The following is an 18,923-nucleotide window of genomic DNA, read 5'->3' as shown; positions in this document are numbered from 1 at the left end:
CACTTCTTCTTGCTCTTCTCTTTGTATCTTCTAGAGTTATCCTTCATATCATTGGCATGACATCTGGATGCAATATGACCTATTTTATTGCAAGAGAAATGCTTTAGGGGTAGTTTACCTTTGTACTTTCCTTTTCCTCTTGGGAGCCTTCTTTCTATTAGAGCTTCAAGCTCATCTTGTTCTTGTTCTTTAGATAACAAGTTGTCATGTTCATGAGAATGATCGGTTCTTGTAGTAGAACTACTTCCGATTTCTTTTCTTCTCATTGCTGGTGCAAGTGTCATGGAAGATTTGAAGGCAACATCAATCTTTGGCATACTATTATCATAGTTTCTCAGTTCAAAGGTAGTCAATATATCGATCAGGGAGTTAAGTGTAACATTAACTGTTCCCAAAGATCTGAGTTCCTGAATTGCAAAAACCCTTATGGCATATTATGGTAGCAAGGTTCTCAAGATTTGCTGACCACATCATCTGTTAGGGTTTCAAGCAGATCCAAAGCAAATATGAACTAACAATTATATGCAGATTTAAATACAAAAGATAAAGAAATAAAAACAGGACACAGATAACACAGAGATTTAATGTGGTTCACCCAGAATGGGTTACGTCCACCATACACAGCCGTCCAATCTTTCTTATTATCCAGCAAAAACAGTACATCAACCTTACAATGCCTTAAGCATCCCAGCCGCTTATAACATGCGTTTTTAGGGAAACAAACAAAGTCGGCCTTTTTTAGGGTTTTATTACAATGTCGGTTTTCATCAACAAAAATGGCAAAAAAAAATTTCTCGGGGGCTACCGCCCCCGAACCCCTGCCCGGGGCCCGGCCCAACCTCGGACCCTAGTGAGAATACGTGCTGAGTGTACAGTACTTGAAAGTGCAACAACCTTTTGCAGCCTAGAAATCCAACTGACTGCAGTTCCCCCTATAGTAAAAACATACCCTGTAGTACTCCTCCATGAATCAATATCACCCGCCAGATCAGAGTCAACAAATCCACTTAGAGCAGCATTAGATCCTTTGAAACATAATGCCTTCGTAGTAGTTCCTTTCAAATATCGAAGAATCCATTTCATAGCATTCCAATGTTCCATACCCGGATTACTCATAAACCTGCTCACAACTCCCACTGCATGTGCAATATCTGGCCTTGTGCATACCATTGCATACATCAGACTGCCAACAGCTGATGAATACGGGATGTTAGACATTTTATTAACCTCTTCCTGTGCCTTTGGGCACATCTCCTTAGTCAATTTGAAATGACTAGCCAAAGGTGTACTAACTGCTTTTGCATCTTGCATGTTAAATCTTTTCAACACCTTCTTTATATACTCACTTTGGGACAAATTCAAGGTTCTATTTTTCCTGTCCCGTGTAATCCTCATACCGAGAATTTGTTTAGCTGCACCCAAATCCTTCATAGCAAATGACCTGGCTAATTTCTGTTTAAGATCATTTATATGTTGCATGTTAGACACAGCAACAAGCATGTCATCAACATAAAGCAACAGGATAATATAACTGCCATTATCAAATCTCTTAAAATATACACAATGATCAGAATGACATCTATGATAACCGTGTTCAGCCATGAAACTATCAAATTTTAAATACCATTGTCGGGGTGCTTGCTTTAGGCCATACAGACTTTTCTTCAACCTGCACACCAAGTTCTCCTTACCTTTGACCTCATATCCCTGTGGTTGCAACATGTAAATTTCCTCCTCCAAATCTCCATGGAGAAAAGCTGTTTTGACATCTAATTGTTCAAGATGTAAATCCTCTGCAGTCACAAGACTAAGTACAGTTCTAATTGAAGTCATTTTTACAACTGGAGAAAATATTTCATCATAATCTATACCCTTTTTCTGTGCAAAACCTTTTACCACAAGTCTGGCCTTATATCTTTTCTGACCTCCTTCCTCCTCCTTCAGCCGATAAACCCCTTTGTTAGGCAAGACTCTTTTTTTTGCAGGTAAAGGAACTAAGTCCCAAGTCTTATTTTTCATCAAGGAGTCCATCTCCTCTTTCATGCCTAGCTGCCACTGTTGTTTGGCATCCACCTGCATTGCTTCTTCATATTCTTCTGGTTCACCAAAATCCGTTAATAAAATAGAATACAAAGAAGGAGAAAATCTTTCAGGGGGTCTACTTGTCCTCGTAGAATGTCTAACACTTGCAGGAGTTTGTGGGACAATCTGTTGTTGCTGAGCATCAAGTACCTGTGGCATTTCATTTTCAGGAATCTCATCCAACACCACATATTCTTGTTTGTCCTGTTCATGCTTCTTTTCCTGCATCTGTTCTTTATACATAACCTTCTCATTGAATATAACATCTCTACTTCTAATTATTTTCTTATTTTCAAAATCCCATAACCGATAGCCATATTCATCTATCCCATATCCAATGAAGGTACATTTCTGAGATTTAGCATCAAGCTTGGTTCTGTTTTCTTTATCAACATAGACAAAAGCTTCGCAACCAAAAGTTTTTAGGAAAGACTAATTTACCTTTTTACCAGTCCATGCCTCCTCTGGAATACCACCATCCAAAGGGGTTGAAGGTTCTCTATTTATCAAATAGACAACAATATGTACAGTATCTGCCCAAAAATGTAAGGGCAATCCAGCATGCAATCTCATGCTCCTCGCACGTTCCATGATGGTCCTATTCATTCTCTCTGACACACCATTTTCCTGTGGAGTTCCTGGAACTATCTTCTGCTTTCGAATCCCATTTAAGGAACAGTAATCTTCAAATGCTTTGCTGCAATACTCACCTCCATTATCCGATCTGAGACACTTCAACTTTTTTCCTGTCTCATTCTCAACCAAAGCTTTCCATTTCTTAAAAGTTTCAAAAACATCTGATTTTTGTTTTAGGAAATATACCCATGTTTTTCTGGTTGAGTCATCAATAAAAATAACATAATAACAAGAGCCACCAAGAGATGATACCTGAGCCGGTCCCCATACATCTGAATGTACAAGCTCTAACTTCTCACTCTTCTTCTCTTTCCCAACCTTGAGAAATCTGACTCTTTTCTGTTTACCATAAACACAGTTTTCACAAAACTCTAAATCAATCTTCTTTAGTCCTGGCAATAGATTTTTAGAGTGAAGGATTTTCATCCCTTTCTCACTCATGTGCCCAAGCCTATGGTGCCACATTATCGAATCTGTTCTTGCAACATTTATTGTTGTTGTCCCTGCAGTAACTTTATCTATAGCAGCTAAGGTAGAGTAAGTGTTACCCGTACACAGATATAATGTGCCTACCTTTGCACCTTTAGCTACTACTAATGATCCTTTAGTGACCTTCCACATACTATCTGAGAAGGTAACTATGCAACCTTCACTACCTAGTTGCCCTGCAGAATTTAAATTTCTTCTTAAATTAGGAACATGTCTTACCTCCTGCAAAAACCAGTCATTACCATTCTGCAACTTGATCTTTATCTTTCCTTTTCCAACAATTTGACAGGGCTCATCATCACCCAAATATACCTGTCCAAAATCACCTTGAACATAATCTAAAAAATATTTTCTATGGTGTGTAGCATGAAATGAAGCCCCAGAATCTATTACCCAGGAATCATTAACATTATCCAAACATAAGATTAAAGCATCCTGTAAAGTATTACTTGCAATATTAGCTTCCTTACTATCATTTTCATTTTTGTCTCCTTCTTTGTTTTTCCGAGACCAACAATCTTTCTTTAGATGACCAGGCTTTCCGCAGTACGAGTAATCTTTCTTTCCTCTAGATTGAGAGCGTCCTTTCTTTGACTTCCCTCGTGACTTCTCATTCCCAGGGCCTTTTCCTCTTTCCTTTGATCTTCCTCTGTTCTCCACATTCAAAACACTACCCAATGATGTTGGAGTCTCACCTGTGCTTTTCCTTCGCATTTCCTCGCTTAGGATAACACCAACAATATCATCAAATACCAAAGTATTTTTACCAGAGACAGAGTTACTTACAGCCATAACCAAGCTATTCTAGCTTTCTGGCAAAGAACATAAAATCAAGAGAGCCCTAACCTCTTCTGCAAAGGTAATTTTTACCGAAGACAATTGACTGGTAATTGTATTAAATTCATTTAAGTGCTCCGCTACAGATCCTCCCTCACTCATTTTCAAATTAAACAAACGCTTCATAAGAAATACCTTATTCGAAGCCGAGGGTTTCTTATACAACTTAGCCAATGTTGCCATCAAATCTACAGTCGTTTTTGCTTCTGTTATATTGAATGCTACAGACGATGCAAGGCATAATCGAATGGATCCCAGTGCCTTTCTATCTAAAATGTCCCACTCTTCATCTGATATTGTGGTCGGTTTATTTGCCTTTCCTTCCAATGGCCGCCACAAATCCTTTTGATACAGGTAATCCTCCATCTGCATTTTCCATAACTGATAATTCTGGCCGTTAAACTTTTCGACCTTGAATTTGGAATCCTCCATTGCTCCCACTCAAATCTGAAAGTCCTACCAATTTACAGAAAACCTCGCTCTGATACCAATTATTAGGGTTTCAAGCAGATCCGAAGCAAATATGAACTAACAATTATATGCAGATTTAAATACAAAAGATAAAAAAATAAAAACAGGACACAGATAACACAGAGATTTAACGTGGTCCACCCAGAATGGGTTACGTCCACCATACATAGCCGTCCAATCTTTCTTATTATCCAGCAAAAATATTACATCAACCTTACAATGCCTTAAGCATCCCAGCCGCTTATAACATGCGTTTTTAGGGCAACAAACAAAGTCGGCCTTTTTTAGGGTTTTATTACAATGTCGGTTTTCATCAACAAAAACGGCAAAAAAAATTTTCTCGGGGGCTGCCGCCCCCAAACCCCCGCTTTCTCGAGGGCTGCCACCCCCGAACCCTTGCCCAGGGCCCGGCCCGGCCCCGGACCTCGGCGAGGATACGTGCTGAGTGTACAGTACTTTGCTGATTAGTCGCCACATTTCAACATCATCGTCCTCAAGTTTTCCTCCAGCATTTTTGATGGAATTTACCACATCCTTTATTCTTTTGTTGTACTATTCTATATTCTCTCCTTCTTGCATCCTCTTCTCATCAAATTGACCTCTCCAACTATCCACTTTAGCCTTTTGTACATGAGCATATCCTCCATAAATAGTCTTCAGTTTATTCCACATCTCATAGGCTATTTTTTAGATCTTGAACCTCAACATACTCATTATCAGATAGAGTACTAGCAATCACCTCCATAGTTATGATGTTATCTTGCTTCTCTTTGATCTGATCTATGGTGAGAACCCTTGTAGGTTCAGTGTACTCTATGCCCACATGATTCCAATATTGATCTCCTAGGGTTCTTAGGTAGAGCTTCATTCTACCACACCATAATGTGTAATTCTCCTTAGATAACTTGGGGCCTTCCTTCGTATCATCTTGGATCTTTTCTTAAGCTATTAAGCTCTTATGAATCTAAGAACCAAAGCTTTGATACCAATTGTTGGCCCCAACCAGTGCTGAGAGGGGAGGGGTGAATCAACACTATACTGGTTCTCCTAGATTTAACCTTAATCAAAGTTTCTACTCAAACTTAACACTTATAAGTATAAGCAAAATTAATAAGAAGCATGCACACATAAAATCAATCACACACGAACACCAAGTTTTATCACATGGAAACCCAAATGGGAGAAAACCACAGTGTGAGTAGAAACTCACAAAATCTGCACTCTTATGGAGTACACCCGTTGAGGAGCCATCCCTGTTAGGAGATTACAAAGACATTGTTAGGTGCCACCAGGTTAAGGGATTTTCCTCAAGGCCTGTTAGAACCTTTAACCTGTTAGAGGTAGCCTTGTTAAAGGACTAAGGATCATCAATTAAGATGTCACCTGGTTAATGCATTTTACAAAGGGACCTGTTAAAGTCCACCCAGTTAAAGGGATATTACTGTTGTATTTATTAGAAAATAATAGAGAGAATGATCTGCTATAATAGCTACTCTTATCTTAATCAAATCCAATTGAAGCTCTTTGTTTTGACCACTGGTTACACTTGCTCTGCACTTTGTGGGTGCTCTGCATTCTTTCTCTACTATTCACACTATCTGATCTCTGCACACACTCTCTTCACCACTCTTCTATTCACTTAGCAGTTCTGCACTCTTCTCACCTTGTTGGATCGCCTTCTCCTCTAGATTCCACTTAGCAATTTTAAAATCAAACTTTTTGGTTTTCTCCAAAAACCTTTATACCATGTTTTGCCAACACATAACTATTGTTTCCTAAATAAGTTCAAACCTAAAACTCAGTAAATTTAAAATTAAAATATTCTCGCACTTACTCTGCGCGCTCTCCATCATTCTCGCAAGAAACTCATCCTTATCTTCCACTGCAACTCATAATTTTAGCAACTTATGGGTTTTGTTCTGACTTTTTAATGCAAACTAGAAAATCCGCACAAATCTCATCTTAACTGGTTGTTAATTGTTATAGACTTCACTAGCAGTTTGTTTGATGATATCTCACCCTTACTGACTCACCTTTGGTCATCGCATCCAACTTACCGGTCACTACTCCAAGATTCTTGGTGGATAGCATCCTTCAACCTATATCATCGGTTCACCAGTGTAACTCTTCATCTTTTTCCATCGGTCATTGATCATCAATTAAACTGATCACTTGGCTATCCAGAGTGTTTCGGTCATACATAAGACTACTAAAATGCAATATGAGTCACCTCCTATGACCGCATCATCATTTCAATTGCCAGTTTAAGAAACTAATCTCAACACCTATCAGATGCTTGATTGACCGGTCAACTACTCTATTTATCCTTCAACCGATTAGTATTCAACCAACACACTGCTTAAGTGTGTCAATAAGGCATATTAGGGAAGCACTAAATCCTCCATACTGTTTGCAGCCATGAGTAAACCATTGAAATTTACCACACCTCTGTGCCTAAGATCTTGGCCTTATTCACCGGTAAGTGCTTGTCATCAATGAGAATACTAATCGATGAATTTGTGCCAACACCATTAGTTATGCCAACAGTACTCTCATAACCTACTCTTTCCTATTTAAGCAAGGTTCCATGTACATTTGTGCTCACCTCATTTCATTACAATCTTATGTGTTGAATCTCTCTTAGTTGTGGAGGATTGATCCAGGTGGATATTTTTAATGAAAATTCAAATGTTTCAAACGCTCTAAAAAAATGGCACCATGTCAAAGTGCTTGGTGAAATGAACCCAATACAACTTGAACAAGCTCAAATGGAGTTCCTACGCTAAAGTTATGGGAAATCAAAGCTTGGTAAAAACAAGGAACTCAAGTAGGAACTTTAGCCAAAACTTTGATCATCTTGGAATCGAGTGAAAGTGACCTCAAATCGAAGGGCCCATCGAGACAATTCCAATGCTATTTGAATCATGTCAATTGGATTTCGTATGAGAAATATATGACCAATCAAAGTTTCCAAAAGGAAGGGTTGACTAGGTACGAACATTGACGTGGCAGGTAGAGGTGTCAATGATGTAGCATGTACAATTGGTATGATGACATGATGGCAGGAGCAGTGAGTTGGCGCTAACATGGGCCAATTGAAAGCCATTTTTTAGAAATGTATATGGGCTAATTTCTATTTACCCCCTATTCAAAGATTGAACAAAGATTGAACGAGTTAAATTAGAAGGTTGGCGATTAGAACCACCAACCTCCCCCTCCTTTAATAGCACTCACGACTGCTACGTTAGCAATCTCTTTAGAAACATAAGGGGTAATGATTATTTTTATTCATCCTATTGAATGGTGGCCCAATAACAAGGGGCCTGAGCCCGTCAAATAGCCTTAAACCCTTTATTCATGTGAACTCAAAATTGTAATATGATAATGATATAAGGGGCTCGAATTAAGTGGAACCATAAAAACCTATAAGCCCAATTTTTAAAAGATTATAGAGGCTTAATTTAGGATATTGGCGAAATATTTTTTTAACCCTTATATAGAATGTAAAAGTATATATAAGGGGTAAATTGTGAGAGTTTGAGGAGAGAAATATTGGAGAGCTACACAACTTTGAAAAGTTAGCTTGTAATAGTGAATTGTTCATCTCTGTGCATTGGGAGCTTAGTCAAGCTTGTTGTACTTGAGAGAGGACTTTTTTAATTCATTATCATCGATCTGAGGAGATGTGTGGAGACTTTGTACCAAGTTGAAGACCTTGTAACCTTTTTTTGGAGCATAATCAAGGATTGGTCACCCTGTTGGAGAGGGACCTAGAGACATAACCATTTGGTGATATCCATTATTAACTTGTGTTTCCTTGTCTTCTCTTCTTTATTTGTTGTTAATTCATTATTCAATTATTGTGATGTTTATTTAAGCATTCTAATTTCAATTTCATTTTTTAAGACCTCCAGTTACTTGTTTCAATAAGTTAACATTTCATGTGCAACTATCATAGACCCTAGTAAGTAGATCAAGCATGTTCTATAGATTGTCTCCTGGGTTGGGTGGAGACACCTAAAGGATTAGATTATATTAGTTTAAAAATATTTAAGGATGACATATTAATTAGAAATAAGATCACTTGATAGGACACTAATTAAGGTTGTCATTTAATTAAAAAATCATTAAATAGGGTTAGTATAAGGCTCAATTCAAGGTTTGGGGTTAAGGCTAAATTTGGTTGTGTTAAGGTTAGGATTCAATCTGGTTTATGGTGTAATTTGGTTTATGGTTAAGGTTAGGGTTTAATTTGGTTCAATGTTAACTTGGATTTTCAAGGTGATTATTTATATATCTTCAACATGATTCTCCATGACCTAAAGATTTGGGTCTAATTTGATTTAGTGTTTAGGATCAATTTGATATAGGTTAAGTTTGAATTTGATTTCAAATATAATTTAGCTTAGGGTTTCATTTGGTTTAGTGCTAACGTTCAATTTGGTTTAGTGTTAGGGTTAGAGCTCAATTTGGTATAGGATTAAGGTTAAAAGTGGTTTTTTCTTAGGGTTCAACTTGATTAGATTAGGATTAGGATTAGAGTTGGGGTTAAGCTTGATTTATTGTTTAGTTAGTTTTAGTGTTAGGATTCAATTTAGTTTAGTGTTAGTTTTATGGTAGATTTTGGTTCATGGTTAGGGTTAAAGTTTATTTAGGTTTGATATTTTATTAAGATTATGGTTAGAGGTCAATTGAGGGTTAGGGTTACAATGAATTTTTTTTTAGGGTTAGGTTTTGATTTGGTTTAGTGTTAGAGTTAAGTATCGATTAGTTTAGGATTTGGGTTCAATTTAGTTTAAGATAATATTTCAAGGGACCTCTTGGTCCATTTTTCTTTCTTTTTTATAGATGATGGTATGATTAAAAACATTAATTCAAAAAATTATCACCTAACTAAATCTAAAAGAATTTTATAATAATTACATGTTAAAATCAATATTTCTAGACTTTTCTATTTTTTTAAATGAGACTATATATATATTTTTAATAGATTAATAGCTGCAGAGGGGCAGCACTCTTGTATTAATCAAAATTGAGAAATACATACCTAGTTTAGAAAGAGCCGTAGAGGGAAAGAACCAAGAAGAAAACCCCCTACCATTGCTCCAACAATGAACAAAAAGGCCAGCCAAGCTGGCAAAGATCCTAAAAATATAGAAAAGAAACAACAGGAGGAGAACAAAATGCTAGTTGAAACCAAAAGCCTACAATTATATAAACAATGTAAGAAAATGAGATATGGAAAACCAAAGAGGATCATAGCACGGGGCTGAGGAGGTCGATACATTCAAGATTCTTCATCGCTTGAGATTGGGTCCTCATCAGCGGGAGCAAGAGCAGCGACTACATCCAAAATTACTAGCCAGTCATTCCTACAAGCAGCATGAGCCAATGCCTCTGCTTTTTCCCAGGGGTGGCAGACATCATCTAGAATCCACTCTTAACCGCGACGAAGACCCCAAGAGTTGCCTTCAACTATGTCACTATTGGCCATAATGCCAATGCCTTCTCTACCCGAAAGCCCTTCCTCCTGGATAAAGGTGCTTCTCCTGGCAGCTGTGAAGCTTGGTAGTATACCGACAATCTTGGAGAGGAACTCAATATTTTTGTTAATAGCAGGCCAGGTGGCCTCCAAGGCATTGAAGTCAAGAGAGCTTACAATCACCTTTTTTCGCACCTCCACACCATTTCCCAAACTCATATAATAATTTTGGGGGAAGGGCAATCTGAGATTTCCATCGACATTGTCCAAAATTGCGTCAATTTCCCCAAGAAAGCGGTGCTCAAACACCATTTGGGTGAGAAGCTTTGCCTTTTGTTTGTTAATCCTCATATAGAGTAGCATAGCTAGGAAGAAAGTCGGGATGTCTGCATTGACTTTGTATCTGTGGTATGCATTAAGGAATTCCTTCCCCAAAATTCTTGTAACACAGTGTAGAATCAAAGGGTAGTTTGAGGAAAGAACCGATTGCAGGTGCTTATCAGAGATTTTGCCTAGGAATGCCATCTAACAATAGGTTGCCTCCAACAAAATTGGTGTTTCCATTATAAAACAACAGAGAAAGAAAGAGGAAGAGTTTGATATGTTAAAAATATGTAGGTCTTTGTTTATTTATCTTGACAACTCAAAAAGGTAGAGGAGCTCAAAGACATAGCTAATCGAGCCAAATTACTTCGCACAAACAAGGCACATCTTAAGCATGCCATCTTTAATCGCAATTAATTGCCTCTTTGATGTCAGCCACCGTCCGACATTATCATATCTAATAGTAATGATGAAATTAGATTATCTTCTGACAGCAACTAGACTGGAGCTGGAGTTAGTGACCCCGGTACGATCAGGTTATCAAAACCATAAAGAATACCAATACGTCTCCCAGTAAGTACTACCAACTGGTAGGGGCCAATACATCAAGGAAACAAACATTTCATTCTTAGAACAAGGTCGGTTGCATCACTCAAGCCATATTAATCACCATAATCAAATGAAGTTGTGCCTTAATCTGAACATGGTATCTGAGGAGAGGAACAATTGCAACCACTTATCAGAAATTTTGCTAGATTATCATTCTAGCAACAACTGCAATGGGACTGTAGTAACCTTGATGAGAAACTATACCAGAATGTAGCAAATACTAGTTGGGGACAAGTGCAAGAGACCTATGTAAATGACAGTAACACCAACCAGAAGAGACCAAGCAGCTGGGATGGATACCCCTACCAGTAGGACCTAGAATACCACAATCAAAGAGAGACCCATAACCGGTAAGAGTTCATCCCCCGGTATGAAATACCGATCGGTAGAAACTAAGACATCAGGGAACTAAAGCGGCTCATTCATCTGCCAAGGCATGCAACATTAAACCATAATAATTGTTCAACCCAACAATAAGAATAATAACTCTAGTTGAAGTCTCAACCCGAAGTTTGGACATTCATTTGGCAAAGTCACTATTTCCATAGCTGGTGTTCATTTGATTGTCAACCCAGGGACGTAATACTTGAAATAGGTCTGCACTATATATGTTTTAAGTTCCTATGAGAGCTATTCTACATTACTGCAGCAACTAACATTATGCGGAAAAGATAATCAAGAATTGAAACTATGGAAAGGCTATAAGAAAACTTTTGCATAAACTCATAAAAGCAATACTAGATAAATTCAATGCTGATAAACAAAAATTACTCTGTTCTGGTTTGGCTGCAGGAACAGTCAGTGGATCTGTTTCCAATGGCTGCAGGAACAATCAATGCAAGAATGTCTACTGTAGCTAAGGAAAGAAAACTAATTTTAACAAATGCACAGGAACACTCACCAAGTGGGCCCCCTTGGATGAGTGATACCAGGCTTCCTGAAAACAACTCTAAAGCTCAGAATAACATAATTTTATTCATCATTCTTTGAAAGTCATTACATGATTCCATATGAAAAGAAACTCCAAAATGCTTAAGAAAAATCCTCTACTCTATTCTTCTCCCTTTCTATCTAACCTCTGAGAAGAAGAAGAGCTTATTATTAAAAAGAAATCATCTACAATAGACAACACAAATCACGCTGAAAAGAAGAGGTGGATGATTGATCGAGAAAGGAGATAGCTGGAGTTATGCTACAGGAAACGCGGATCTAGACCAAACCACAATCATAACATACTGTGGCGGTATTTACAACTTCAATGTCCACTTAAGTTAGACATCGGTAGTATCGCTTGATTGCTCCTCTTATGCCATCCCTTACGCTTGCTCAACTTTTCTACAGTTTGATCTTCAGTCATCTCTTGAGTATCCTTCCCTTCAATAGACGCGATAGGCGAACATCCACCGCACTATCATTTATTCCCTAAACTACAAAAGAAATAACATACAATAACATACATATGCATTTTATTTAATCAACACATCTATTAATTTCATATATGATATTGCCCTAAATAATCTGCATGGCAATAGGAATAAATCACATGGCTGCAGGAATAAATGGCATGGCTACAGGAATAAATTGGCAAAGATAAAACATGATTTAATTAGTTCAGGCTTAACATATGGAATACTTATAGCAAACTTCCAATACATCACTACTACTATGCAAACCAAAAGATGACAAAAACTTAAGAGTTTTGAGGATAGAAATATGACAATGTCTCAACTCATCATGCCCCCCAACTTTAAGAGCTTGTTGATCCTATGACAAAAGGAAAATTTCTAACTCTTGCACTAATTCTCAGATCATCAATGGTTCCTTGACCTGTTCCTCCTGAAGCTAAATTCTAGTAAAATCCTTTCATCTTTTCTAGCCTAGACCATCTGGCTGATTCTTCTGTAACTGCATCATAAGGCTGATTCGTAGACTTACATTCCAATAGTGGCCACATAAGAATAGGAGGTTGAAAAATCAGTGGTAACTAGTTACTGGCCTTCTCTCTACCCAGTTGTATATATTTGGGGGCTCTTTGCATAGCTGTCTGAAAATTTTGTAGTGAATGAGGTTCTCCTTGCTTCAATTCTTCTGGTAAGTTATTCCAGCACCTAGTTAACCCATCTATTGCAGCTACATTATCAGTTTGAATTAAATGCTCATATGCCTAGTATATTTCTTCTCTCATTGGAAGCACTAGTTTCCTAATATCATCTCTTACCAGTAATTCCTGCCATTCATAATAAAGAACTCTTGGTTCTTTTGCTTCTGTCCTTAATGGCAATGGACAGTCAAATTCAAAGTCTTTGTATGCTCTGGCTTGTGTCCCATACTGATCTCATTTTGAATCCATGACATTAAAGCTTTTAAATGGATATCAGCAATATATAACAAAGGATTCCACTCACTGTCTGAGGGTACAACATAGTTATGTAAATAAAATTCACATAGAAAATTCTTCACAGCTGCTGGAGAAGTCTGGTAAGCATAATAAAATTCCTCAAGGGTTTCTAAAGAGGGGCTAAGGTCCTTGACAGTGCGGTTCAATTTGAAATTTAAATACCGCTCCTTTAAATGCAAAGCATAAACCCTTGGAGGTGCCCTACATTGCATCAATTTGTGGACCATACCAGCAATTGTTTCAACCTTTGCCTCTAATTCCTCAATTTTGTTATCCCTCTTTTTAACATCTTTTTGTTTGTTTGTCAATAATCTCTTGCAACCTAGCCCTCTCTATTTGCCATTGTCTATAAAATGTTAAAGAAATAGATAAATTGCTTAGGGATGATGGAGGTCTAATAGGTGTTACCTTAGGCCATGGAATCTCTTCAATAAGTTCCTCAAGCTACTATGGAATTTCTCTAAAAATTTCCTCAAACTGTTTTGGAATTTCTCCAATAGTTTCCTCAAGCTTCTCTACCATAAAAGCAAGATTTGACAGTCTATCTTCATCACCTTCTTCCTGGATTTCAACATCTACAGGGCTTCCTTTTTCTGATGTTTCCATTGCAATAACCTCTTCCGGATCACCTGCTAGACGAGCCTTCTGGGTCCTACTCCGTGTTCTTCTCACATAAATCTTTGGAGTGGCTGCAGAAATGGTTTCTACATATGGCCTTGCTGCAGGAGTTTTTCTTTTTGACCTACGCTTCTTGGCTGCAGAAGAAATTTGAGTTGCATGCGGCTGAACCACAGGTTCTTCATCTGTTTCATTCATTTCCAATTCCTTCCATTTTCTCTTAGCAAGTGCTGAATCTCTTTGAAGAGAAGTGGAGGGTTGCTCCACATTTGCCTCAACCATTTCTTCTTCCAAAATTATCGCAGCTCCTTTGGTAGCGAGCAAATCATCCTCTGCAACAACTACGGGAGAAGAAGGTTCTGCAATATTGTCTTCTTCAACTGGTGGATCCTCTGCAACAGGAGCATCTTCAACCCTAAATTGCAATATGTCCTCAAATACCCCCCATTCCATCTGTGAAATGTCTCTAAGAGAACGTTCTACAAGCAATTTAACCAAGCCATGATGGCTGACGAAACAATTTCCATTCTTCCACATTTCTTTAGCACTTGTAGAAATGAGGTGATATAGAAAATTAGGGACATTCACCCTCCAGTCATGTCATAAATGACTAAGTAATTTAAAATATGGTGAATGTAGATTTGAATATCTCCCTTCGCAAGTAATGTATTTCATGACATATAAAGCTACTTGAGGCCACTTTGCTGGTAGGAAAACCCTCCTAGTTCCTTGTTTATCCACCGTTAGAGGTCCATCTGTGGGAAGTGTAAACTCTGCCCTGGTGCTCCTTGTGTCTTTTGATTCTAGAAACAATTCTCCTTCTTGTGGCAACCATGTTACTTCAGCTATTCGCTGCTCCATAGCAATGACCCTTAAACCTTTAAGTGTAGCTTCTCCTTCGTTGAAGGAATGCATAAACTCTGCAGCAATTTCTTCATTAAAATCTCTGATTTTCAAAAAGTAATCAATCCAGCCATGGTGTCTAAAATAATGCTCACAAAAAGCATCCTACAGCAACACATCATGGACTGTTGGCTCATGGCGGATTGGATCTCCACCCATTTCTTACTTTGTTAGTATAGAACACTCTACAGTTGAGAAATGAAGAACTAAAATATCCGACAGACTTGCAAAATTGAAAATTCCATACATATCTCCAAATTGGCAGCATAATTTATTACTTCCTTGCGTGAAAGAATATCTTGTTAAAACAATGATGGCAAGCAATCAATTCTAAGTACCAAAAAAGATGAATAATTACTAACTTTGGAAATCGAACCATAGAACACCCCCCCAACTTAACCTAGCACGTGTCCGCACAAGCTGACGATATTTAGGGGAGTGTACCCAGATTTAGGAAGGCATAATCATAATGAAATCATACATGCGTAATTAAAATAAAATACAATATGTACATACCTGCAGTAGTACGAAAATGATGGCGAAATGAAGTGAAATGACAGATAAGAAAATGGGATGGAATGACGTGGACGAAATTTTATTTATGGAGAAGAATATTCCCATACAACATGGAAATATTTATGATGAAGCGGCAAGCATGTTCACTGCAGTGGCTGCAAGAACCTTATCTTCATTACTTTGCTCAATTGCAGCAGGAGCTTGAACAGTTGCTGCAGGAACCGTTGTTTCATCCCTTTGGGCAAATTGCTGCAGGAACTGCTCTTTAGTGGCCGACTTATGATATAGATGCAATCAGTGACCATTCACCAAAAGCTTAAACTGAATAGGGTCAATTGTGGTCAAATGAAAAGCTCCATTATTGAAAACTTCTTCTATCTCATATGGACCTAACCATCTGGTTTGTAGCTTTCCCATAGTATCTTTATATCTGGAGTCATATAATAGTGCCTAGTCACCGACTTTGAACTTCTTCTCTTTGATATATTTATCATGCCACTTTGCTCTCTGATTTTGGATCAGTTTTGTTTGCTGGACATCCATTTTTCTCCATTCATCCAGAGCATTCAATTGTTGAATACATTCCTTTTGTGCTTCAGATAGTGGCATATTTAATTGCAAAGCTGTCCTTAGAGTTTTATGCTCAAATTCAATAGGCATCATTGCTGCTTTTCCATAAACCATCTCAAATGGTGTAAAACCAATTGGTGTTTTCCAAGTTGTTTTGTATGCCCAAATTGCTTCTAAAAGCCTATGAGACCAGTCTTTTTTATGAACAGATACTGTTTTAGTAAGAATAGTTTCAAGGTCCCTATTTGTAACCTCTACTTGTCCATTAGCTTGTGGATGATATGGAGTAGATTTCCTGTGCCTTATATTTTATTCATTGACCAAAATTGCAATCAATGTTGAAGTAAATTGTGGGCCCTGGTCTGAGACAATTTCTCTTGGTACTCCATATCTTGTAAATATCTCTTCATAAAGAAACTCAGCCACCTTATTATCTCTTGCATGTGTCATGGCACAAGCTTCCACCCATTTTACATAATCTGTACATATCAAAATGTAGGATTTGCCATTAGAAGGTGGATCAATTGGGCCAAAAAAATCTAATCCCCATTTATCAAATGGTGTAACTGATATTTGTGGATATAATGGCATCTCATCAGATTTAGTAGGTCTTCCCATACACTGGCATCGGTCACATTTTCTTGTATACTGTGTTGCATCCTTGTGTAATGTGGGCCAATAGTACATTGTATTTAATATTTTGAGTGTTGTTCTTTTGGTAGCAAAATGTCCTCCACATGGCTCATCATTACATGCATGCAGGATATCATATGTTTCATCTTCCCTTACACATTTTCTCATGACTTGGTCAGGCCCAGTATAAAACAAACAATCAACAATCCATGAGAAATTAAAACTTTTTTCTACTAACAACCTTCTTTCCTTAGGAGAGAAATGAATTGGCATTTTAGTAGTAGCTAAATAGTTGGCAATATCAGCATACCAGGGTGTGTGAGCTTGTATAAGGAATAAATGCTCATCTGGAAAAGAATCATCTATTACTGTAGAATCTTCTTGTAACTGAAGTCTTGAAAGATAGTCCGCAACCACAATAGACTTCCCTGGTTTATCAACAACTGTGATATCAAATTCCTGCATCAACAATAACTAGCGAGCTAATCTACCAGTAATTGAAGGCTTATTCATGAGGTATCTAATTGCAGTATGATCTGTATGCACAAATATGGGATATCCTCTGATATAGTGCCTGAATTTGTTGAGTGCATATATAATAGCTAACATTTCCTTTTCAGTGACTGTGTAATTTAACTCAGGTCCCTGTAAGTTCTTGCTAATATAATATATTGCACTTTCCAATTTGTCAATCTTCTGTCCTAATACTACTTCTATTGCATAATCGGATGCATCTGTATGAATTTGAAATGGTAAAGACCAATTTGGACCTTTAAGAACTGGTGCTTGGGTCAAGGCATGCTTAAGCCTCAAGAAAGCTTCATTGCATGCAGAGGTCCATTTAAATTCCATATCCTTGGTAAGCAGCGAATATAAGGGACTTGCAATTTTGCTGAAAACTTTGATAAACCTTCTATACTATCCAGCATGACCAAGGAAACTTCTTACATCTTTTTGCTTCACAGGGGCATTGATATGCTGAATGACTTCAATCTTTGCTGGATCCACCTGTATGCATTTTACAGAGATATGATGACCAAGGACTATTCCTTCCTATGTCATGATGAAGCATTTCTCACTATTTAATGACAAACTATAGTCCTCACATCGCTGCAAAACTTTTTTTAGGTTCCCCAATGCTTGTTCAAATTTAGAACCATAAGTTGTAAAGTCATCCATATAGATTTCCATGATGTCTTGAGAAATATCAGAAAAGATACTGATCACTGTCCTTTGAAAATTGGCTGGAGCATTACACAACCCAAAAGGAAGAACAGAATATGCATATGTGCCCCAAGGAAAAGTAAATGTTGTCTTTTCTTGATCCTTCGGGGCTATCTGAATCTGATTGTAAACACTGAATCCATCAAGAAATAAAAAATATCTTTTACCAGCCAAAGAATCCAATACCTGATACACAAATGGTAATGGAAAATGATCTTTTCTTGTTGCTAAGTTCAAGGCTCTATAATCAACACATACCCTCCATTTTCCTCCTTTCTTAGGATCTATTACCAAAGGTGATACCCATTGGCTATCAAAGATAGGATAGATAAACCCGGCCTTTAACAACTTTTGCAATTCTTCTTTAACTATTTCTTTTGATGCAGGATTGATTCTTCTTTGCGGTTGTCTGAGTGGGCAACATTCTTCCTTTATATAGATATAGTGGGTGCAAATTGTTGGATCTATTCCATACATATTCTTGTAATCCCATGCAAAAGCATTTTTATGACATTTCAGCAAGTCCACGAGGGTCCCCTTTTGATTATCTGAAATATCTTTATTGATATTCAAATATTTATTCAAATCAACTTCTATCTTGATAGTAAGATCAATCTGGTTTATATTAGAAAAATGAGAAGTAGAGACTTCCCACAACAACAGAGTATGCAATATATCAGTGGCTACAGGAAAGTCTAAACCTGCAATATTCGGTACCAACTCCTTCAATTGTTGTTCCTGTATCAACTCATTTATCAGAATTTTATAAAGAATTGAGTCTTCCTCATGTAATTGTATGAATGGCCCTCGATTAATCATCATAAGGTGATTAATAGAGTCAACTTCCTCAGATTCTTCTCCCAAAATAGGCCAAATGGCTTGTTGTTGATCACATTGGGGTTGTGTAGGAGAATACAAAGCTAATGTTTATGTAGAGTTCCCATCTGAAATAGTCATATCCTCTGATCTACATCCAATATATGCATGAGCTGTGGCAAGCCAAGATCTTCCCAAAATCACCGGATATCCTCCCAGTGTTTCCTTTGGAGATAGAATCCTAAAGTCTGCAGGGTATTCCCAGGAATCCAAAATAACCACCACATCTTCAATCATACCATCAAGTCTCACTAT

The sequence above is a fragment of the Cryptomeria japonica genome, chromosome 6 (assembly GCF_030272615.1).
Source record: "Cryptomeria japonica chromosome 6, Sugi_1.0, whole genome shotgun sequence".
Taxonomy (NCBI): Eukaryota; Viridiplantae; Streptophyta; class Pinopsida; order Cupressales; family Cupressaceae; genus Cryptomeria; species Cryptomeria japonica.
This window is presented reverse-complemented; position numbering follows the sequence as displayed.